The sequence below is a fragment of the Lactuca saligna genome, chromosome 5 (genome assembly GCF_052625555.1).
Source record: "Lactuca saligna cultivar CGN05327 chromosome 5, ASM5262555v1, whole genome shotgun sequence".
Lineage (NCBI taxonomy): Eukaryota > Viridiplantae > Streptophyta > Magnoliopsida > Asterales > Asteraceae > Lactuca > Lactuca saligna.
Window position 1 is genome coordinate 243,978,997 of NC_136421.1, and position 9,677 is coordinate 243,988,673.

General features: G+C 29.5%; 1 long non-coding RNA gene across 1 annotated transcript; it reads left to right on the forward strand.

Moving 5' to 3' along the window:
• Window positions 1-1,515: 1,515 nt before the first annotated feature.
• Window positions 1,516-2,938, forward strand: LOC144998651 (uncharacterized). The gene is made up of 5 exons (XR_013660390.1): window positions 1,516-1,967; window positions 2,118-2,199; window positions 2,276-2,422; window positions 2,540-2,588; window positions 2,845-2,938. It is a non-coding gene; the product is annotated as an uncharacterized LOC144998651 (long non-coding RNA).
• Window positions 2,939-9,677: the final 6,739 nt, after the last annotated feature.

The window sequence follows — 9,677 nt, forward strand, 5'->3', positions numbered from 1 at the left end:
GTGAAAAGAAAACTGCATTTGACACTTTTCGAGTGTTGCAACACAAATCGAAATTTACGTGCATGATTTGCACTATATTGCTACTGATGTGGACCATGTGATGTATTAACTGTTTGGCACGTAATGTGCTGACGTGGAAATAAGTTTGAGCTGTCGAGATCACAATTACCACGTGGACATGTACTAAATTTTGTTACCCGTCCACTTGGATACATATGTAAATCCTTGTATACAAATGTCGAGCACCAAACAGAAATCTATTATAATGGAGTTGTGTCAAATCAAAATAGTCTCAAGTACAAGTGACTCACTCGACAAGATTTATAGTTAGTATATTAATAGACACGTGAGAAGTAGAACCGGTCATATTAGTAACAACGAACTTACATCTTAACTTTAAAACACTCAAAATAGAAGAAAAAAGTGAAACTATAAACAAAATCACAAAATACATAAATCTAGACATATGGACAAGTAATTGCCATTTGACACGATTAAATAGAGAGACAAGATAAATGTAGTTATACTGGTCACCTAATTTTATGTTTTTTTTTATTTTTATTTTTTTATCATGCCTCAAAAATCAAAATAACCACATATTTTGCGGCCGGGTTGCTGCAAATTTGTGGACCTCGCTAAGATTTTATTTTCTTTTTTTGCAAATTTTGTGTCGTTAAAGTTTTGCGGTGGGTGTTTGTTGTCTTTTTTGAAAGTGGTATTTTTCAGCATTTTCGTATGGGATCATGCATGTATTGTAGAAAAAGAAAAAGATAAACCGTTTGTTTTTGAAAGGATACAGAAACTAAAAGGTGTATCAGACGACCACTTTCCCATAAGATAGAAAAACAATTTTATTCTTAAAAGCCATGCGTGTTGGACTTCGTATGTATTTTGTATATTATATTTTAGTTAGCCCATTTATTGTGTTTTTCAGATAGTCCAATCTTGTACATCGAGCCCAATTATATATATATATATATATATATATATATATATATATATATATATATATATATATATATATATATATATATATATATATTACTTTATAAAGCATCTTTGATCAAACACTGAATTTTAAATCGTCCAAACAATTATGCAGAATATACAACCTTTTATGCATCAAAATCTTATCTGGTTAAAGTGAAAAAGTGAAGGCTAAGGGCGGGTACTCTTCTAAATATATCATCACTGAACAAACTCTCTAAAAAGTCAAAATTGAATGGGTATTTCTTTCACATTATTTAGCCGATTGAATCGGTCATTAGAGATACACTCTATATGACATATCATCTCTCAATATAACAGGGTATTACCTACAGCCACTCACCATCACCATCTCCCTCCCCCCCCCCCCCCCCCCTCTCTCTCAAAATACCCTAAAATTCAGCACCACATTGCTATTTTAATCTTCTGTAAAAAAATTCACCATAAACCCTAGATGAAGTCACATTCTCCGCTACCATATAACCCTATTGTTGATGTTGCCATGATGCCATGAGGATGGACCACTCACATAGAGTGAAGACCCAAAATTCATATCACATCATCTCCTCCATCAACCACGTTCTTCAACAATAATCACCCTCTACCGCCTTTCTCAACTTCTCCACCATCCAATGTCATCATTATATTGGGTGATTCTCTCTAAAAATATCCTACAAACCCTAGCCATCACAGACTTCAGAACCATCAAACACCTTCGACCACACATCACCACCGAAGGAGCACCATTCCACCAGTGCAACACCATTGCACAAATCGTCCCTCTCTCTAAAATCAAATGGCCAACATTAAATTCCTTCACCCTCCTCCTTTCTGATTTGTAGTCGAAAAAAGAACATCTGATTTCAAATATCACGAAACAACATTTCTTATTTTACTCTTTTTTTAGTCGAATCGGTGATGGGTCAGATCATATTTTCATCTACATGATTAATTTTTTCTTGTGGTTTTGTCAATGCAAGGTAAGACCATTATGAATCTTCTATTTTTCTATAGAGGGTTGAGATAAAAAAACATTACACAAATACACAAAGATAAGAAGCAACCACTAATGTTGAGGTACTATTGCTATCAAATATTTCATTTGTAGCTTTGTTTTCTTTTCTTAACAGTCAGCATTTGGCTCTATTTCTAAGTTTCTCCTGATAGAAGTATAAATGTATGAAAAGTCTATGATTATCATATAATGTTGAGGTATTGTTGCCTTTTCATTCCTATTTGACCTTTAAATATATGAAATGATGAATTATTGATGTTTTATTTTATGTAGGTTTCTAAAAGAAAGAAAAACGGACATTGAAAAGGCAAAGTATATATGGGATAATATATGTTTATGATTTTCTTGCTGAAAATGTTGTTTTTGTGATGGGTGATAGAAAACAAGGATGATGGAGATGATGCATGTGCTATAATAGAGGTAAATACATTTGTTTCTTGAATACTATCATATTTTTTCATTTTATTATTGTTGTAAAGGTAACAAAGAATTTTTCGTTTGACATGAATAACCACGTGTTTAATTGCATGTTCTTAGGTTCAAAAATTAAGATGCAAGGGGGTCAAAGTGGCAACAAAACATTTATGTATGCTAATATCAATTATGTCCCTACTTTGGTTATTGGAGAAAGAAGGGGTGGTATCATGGTTAATATGATAAATCTTTAAATATTACTACTTTAATAAAGAGTAAAGGAACTTGGGTTTTAATTTGTTTTTTCTTCTATTCGTATTACAGGAAAATGAGGGTGAATATGGAAAATAGAAATTTCTTTTACTTTCTCTATTAGTATAGGGAATTAATTGTTTTATACTCTTATTGGTTTCCACATATGCATGCAGGATATTACAAGATGGTGGAAGATCAAGGTGCCCAAAGAGGTGTATCTGGTCATAGTTCTCAAATGGGACGATGACATTTCAGTTAAAAAAAAACTCTAATTATTCCTTTAATGTTGTAATATTTACTTTCATAAAAGGATCATTTTGAAGTATATAAATGTTATTTCTTTTAAATTAGTCTGAAGTCACATAGGCTACTTCCCAATGACATTCAAGCATTATTTTTTGTGTAGGTCAAAAGTATGGGTGTTGGGAAAGCTCTAGACTGCATTTTTGTTGCTTTGGCTCTCTTTATTGTTGCTACATGTAACTTGGTGAGCTTCTATGCATGAATTATTCTTTTTTATTATTGATCCATAGTTTTCCCTTCATGTTTTTTCATATATTTGTGAGTTTCTCTACAAGTAATGCTTTCATGTATTTTAAAAAAGATGCATGGTGACACCCCCCCCCCCCCCTTTATTTATAAATGTTCTATTTTTGCTACCAAAAAATTATTTGGCTTAATGTTATTTAAGATATATATGCCCTTTTATATTTTTATAAACACATCATAATCATGTGTAGGTGATGATTTAGAAGTTGTAATTCATGAGGATACTATATGTAGTCCCAAGCATAACATGAGAGGTAAGTGTCTCAATCCCAAAGTTTGAAGGGATATTGGTTGACTACATATTTTAAAGGTCTGTATGTAGGGACGGACCAATAAATTTTTCGAAGAGAGGCCAAAAAATAATCTAATTTCTTTTATGAGGGAAAAAATTGAAAACTCAAAATATGTTATTTTGAAAGGGCAAAATAAATTGTTTTTAAAAACCATTTATTTTTTATTTTTTATTTTTTGTTGTGGGGGCAGGTGCCCCCACTACCCTTATTGTAAGTCCACCCATGTTTATATGCATGCCCAAGCATAACATGAGAGATAGTAATGATATTATGTTTCCATAATTGATTTTAATCTTTGTAGATCAAGCAATCAAATTCGTTACTTTGAAACTTTGAAAGAATGTGCATTACATGAAAGAAAAATCAAAAGGACGGGAATTTTTGTGTTCTTCAGAGGAAACACGAGGGTCATTTTTTCGTTTATACGTGGTCTTAAGCTTTCAATTTTTAAACTTAAAATTGTTCCATTAAAATGATTATTTTTTACTAACTTATTTTAATTTTTTTGAGTTGTTTCCAATGAGAACATCTTTTTATATGGCATCCTACAAATCAGAATTGTTAATTCTGGAAACCACATTCAAGCCCTTTAGTTGATTTTAATGTTATATATGATGTTAATTTCAAATTTTTGGACAAAACTACCCCTTCTTCAGGTTTAATGTCTTCTGAGTCTATTAGGATAGATTGTAATATGGTATTTTGGCGTACATTGGACGATTCTACCCTTAGTGTTGATGTTACTGTTTCTGATGGGGTTGTTTGAAATTTGGAAACTGACATTTTTGCTCTTTCATACTATTATATAATGTATTCCCTATTGATTGAAAATGCAAACAAAATAATTGGTACAAAGGATTAAGATCTTATGATGAAAGATTTCTGGTGGTGTTTGGGGAGATGTGTACTGAATCTGACCAGTCAAAAATGTCACTAATGGGAAGTTGTTTAAGATAAAACAAAGTCTAGGTGCTTAATTGAAAGTTCATTTCACTTTTGGTGATATTTATGGAGGTGCTATCAAACACTGTTGATGTCAAAAGGTTAAAATGGAGTGCTCAATAGTTAATGGACATATCACCTATTTAGGTTGTGATCATCTTAATTTATGTTGCTCTCAAATGATTGTGGAGTTGCTTCTCTTCGTCAATCATAGGTTTTGATGTCTTTCTTTGTTTTAGTCTTTTTAGAGTTGTTTATTTATTTTAGTATGCTTGGTTTTTGTAAATTTCTTTTGTTCATTGGACTCTTTGTATCAATTTAGCTCCCTGCTAATTTTTGTTATAAAATTTATGTTAAAAATACATAAAATCATTTAGTTGATTTTTTATTAAAAAAATTGTATAATAATGTTGCAACTAACATAATGAACATTGTAATTTTCAAATTCATTTATTTTGAAATGTATTTTTTTAAAAAGTTTTTCTAAAAGATGTAAATAAATTTAAAATCATAATGAATATAAACTAATAAATGATTAAACTATTTCAGACTCAAATCAAAATAGACGATTAAATAAATGCATTATTTATTAGGAAGTTGGATTTCATTAAAAATAAATATGCAAGCGAGCTTAAAAGTGGCTTAAATGTAGTATATTATATGGGTTAAAATAAAACTTTTATTTGTGTTTGTCTCATACTTAAAAATTAAAAGTTACTTAATGGTTGCTCTTTCCCTTATATTAGGGCGAAAAGGAAACTTTGAAAACCATTAATTTTGATATTAATCTTAATAATAAAATATATGAGTTGTATATTTCTACTATTTACTATTTGTACGATGTAATTATGAGCTATATATTTCTACTATTTGTAACAACATAATCATATTGCGAAAAAGAATAATACTATATTATATGGGTTAAAATAAAACTTTTATTTGTGTTTGTCTCATACTTAAAAGTTAAAAGTTACTTAATGGTTGCTCTTTCACGTATATTAGGGCGAAAAGAAAACTTTGAAAACCATTAATTTTGATATTAATCTTGATAATAAAATATATGAGTTGTATATTTCTACTATTTGTACGATGTAATTATGAGCTATATATTTCTACTATTTGTAACAATATAATCATATTGATTATATTGCGAAAAAGAATAATACCTTGTGTGTTTTCTTTATTATAGTTTATAGTTTACTATTATATTATTTATTATTATTAGCACATGTTACTTTGAAAATTAACAAATACATTAAACAATACATTATGCATTTGAAAGAAAATAAATCTTTGAATTGAAACTTAGGTTTAGTGGCATTTGTCGATGTATTAAGTTTGATTTTAATATAACATATTTCATAAAACAAAATAATTGTTGAACCGAATCTAATTATTATTCGTCGAAAGGAAACAAATTCCTGAAACAAACTATTCACATCCGTCGTTTACCGCGAGTAACGGCTAGTGTGTATATATATATATATATATATATATATATATATATATATATATATATATACACACGGAAAAGTTCAATAAACAACCATTATTATTCAAGGAACCAATCCAAAGCGTTAGAATTTAAAGCAATCAACGGCAAAAGAAAAGGTTGTAAATTTTTATAATGGACGCACATGTACTGGATTATAACAAAACTCACTTCCTTTTTTTCATTTAAATTTTTTTTAGGCCAAGTTTTTTATCGAAAAACAAATCCGAATATATCGTTGTTCACGATTTTTCGTCCTCTTTCCATAGAGATCGAGGATGATATATAAAAAACGAAGTTTTTTTTTTGAAAAAAACCCACTTAATTTTCTTATTTTTTTCAATATTTAAGCTTTTTTTATATATAAAAAAAACTAATTATACCAAAAATATTAATTTTTTGTACTCTATTAATAAACATCAACAACGATTAAAAAAAACTCGAACAGTGTAGATTCACATTGTAAATTTAAACTATAAATATTTCAATTTTTAACATTCACAATATGAAAAATCTCGATCACATTCACATTGTGAATCTGAGAAGGTTCACGAAAAAAAAAATCTCTATTAGTGTAGATTCACAGTGTGAATCTAAACTGTAAATATTTCAAATTTTAACATTCACAATGTGAAAATACTCCGATCAGTTCAAATTCACACTGTGAATCTGATTTATTATTATACACACTGTGAATCTGAACATGTTTACAATATGAATCTGAACAAGTTCACAGTGTGAATCTGAACTGAAATGTCGTTTTTTTTAGCATGAATATGAATCTATGTTTACAAAGTACAAAAAATATGAATTTTGATATATTTATTAATTTTTTTCTATAAAAAATAGACCTTAACTTTTTTCATTAAAGAAAATAAAGTGAGTTTTTTTCGAAAAAAAAAGTTCGTTTTTTATATATCATCATGGATCTCTATTGAAAAAGAACGAAAAATCGTGAACAACGGTATATTCATTTTTTTTTTTTTGTTTTTTTTTTTTTTTTGATAAAAAATGGCCTAAAAAATTTTAAACGAAAAATAGTGGTTGGTTTTTTTTGTAAATGGTGGATTTTTTGGTATAATTCGGTATGTGTGCGTCCAATGTAAAAGTGTGCATCTATTTCCTTGATCGTTGATCGTTATGAGATCCGATGCTCACGATTGGTTCATTAATTCATTGATTATTTATGGTTCTCTATTGAAAATCACCCTATATATATATATATATATATATATATATATATATATATATATATATATATATATATATTAAAAGAGAACCTGTAATTCTAAACTAAATAAATCAGGACCGTTCATTATATTTCAATATTATATTTTTGATCGTTGGATTTTTTTTGCTGACATCGTCCTTTAACCAATCTTTTGACCGATCATAATAGTTGTCCCGTTTCCACTAAAAGCTTCACCAATTTCCTTAATCCCTAAAATCAAATTTAAAATTCGAATCCTCCTCGAATTTAAAGCCTTAATTTGTGCACCGACGATATGTTTGCAAATCAATATATCTTCTTAATTATTGGATTCTCAGTACATCGATGGAAACCCAATAGCTTCATTTTCCCGGTCAATCGATTATGCTGTTTGAATCCATTGATTTTTATCTTTGCTTACAACAAATGATTTTCTCTATGGTGTTTGCCTCCATCTCGACGAAGAATAGACCAAAGAAAGCTAATTTTCTTTTAGTTTCCTACCCGGTGTAGGTCGAGGTCTCGATGGTGTATCCATCTACAATCTCGTATAAACTCCACCTAAGGTACCATTCTTTGATTTAGGCATTTGTATCTCTCATCTCTTTTCATAAGATATGTTCCTCATCACTAAATGAAAGTCATCATTTGATCTTAATAGAAGTGGTTGAAATATATGTTTGTATACTTTAAAGTAAACATGTGAACTATGTGCACATAATATGTTTGTGTAAATGCCCAAGTGGATATTTTTTGCTTCTTTCAACTATCCTTTGATTGTTGATTCTTCATTTACCTTTCCTATCAGGTGCTTTGATTGAACATCATTGTTTCAATGAGGTATGATTCTTGATTTTTATATTTTCAATTATTTTTGAATTTTCATATGTACAAATTTCATTATTCTTTCTCAAGTTTTGGACTCTTTAGCCTTGCCTTTCCTTCCTTCTGTTTTCTTTCAAGCAAATCCACTACCTGAATCACAGTTGCTCTCCATCACCATTGTTGCAGTAAGTTTGTTAATTTCTTTCCTTTTTTCTTATGATTTACAGTAGGTCATTTATTTTGTATTTAGGAACATTTTCATTTACTGGTGGTGTTATTATGAAGTGAGAAGTGACATTGATGTGTCAATATGATTTTCTTCAAATTGATAAAAGCTTTTGGAGGGTAATATTGGAAAACTGTCGGTTTCTTGATTTGTATTTGATTTGGTATTGCGTCATTTTAGCAATCACCTAATGAGTTGGTTAACAAAGCACATAAATTTTGTGATGAAAGTACCCTTCCTATGTTAATAAGGCATACTCATCAAAAGTTATTGCATTCATGACTTTTTCATGTCATGCATTAATGACTTGTTATATTAAACTTCCATTCCATTTGGTTTTATATGAAAATTTGTCATTTCCATATCATTAATTCCTCGAAAAACATAATGATCAGTTAGAAGTAACTTTTTAACTTTAGCTTTATATTTCTACAGCACAACAATAATCCAATCCAATGATATCAATGTAAAGTATCAGTTTCAAAGATTAGCTCCATGAAACAGTTATCATGCCGAGCATCTTCTAAGGTAGCTTCTTGTGTATATCATTCATGTTCTCTTTATTGTCAAGTTGGTTGCCATTGAAGGCTTACATAGAGCCCCATATAACCTTTAGTTTTTCAGATTTAAATGGTCCCGGTTAACTCTTTGTATTAATCATATAATTTTCCTAATACTCCCTTTAACAACATATCCTCAAAAGTTTGGCATCCAAATATTTAGTATTTCAAACACAAAAAAATAGAGTTTATGAAATTTCTATATAAAGATGTTTTCTTTTTCTTTAATGGATGAGTTTTGATCCAAGTTTTCAAATTATTTCCTTCTACCCAAGCCTGGTGTGCTGATTTAGTTTTTCCAATTTAGGTATTTCATATGAACATAAAATTTGTAAACTTTTTGTCATTGTATTGATATGTGCTTTGCAAGGGTGTGTCTGGTTGGCAGTTATATGGTTGACTTGTATAAACAATGCATGTGACAGGTTGAAGTCATCTCTTCTAATATATTTTTTTCTATGTTTTTGTCATTTATAGGGGGGATTCAGTTCAAAACCTGTTTGATTCCATAGTTCCAACATTGAATGAAATTAGTGGGAAAATAATTACAACTGTAGAGCTTCTAAAGGGTATCTTCATCTAAATCACAATGCTCCATTAAAAATAACCGAATATTTTTTTATTATGGTACTAATAATATAATTTTGACTTTTTTGTTATTGAAGGCTGACAACTGGTATTCTTCCATTTTTTCACTCATATATTATACTGTTAACTACAATTGAAAGTTTAAAACCTGAGAGTATCTATCTATGTTATGAATATCTATGCTTGTATGGCTGTGTTCAGCTAAATAAACTGACAACATCATATGGTTTGACTTGCCAAGGAATCTATTGGAGGTCATAAAATTGAGTGGGGTGATGTATCTAGGTTCAATGGTCATTTGGCTGTCACTTGCTATTGGTG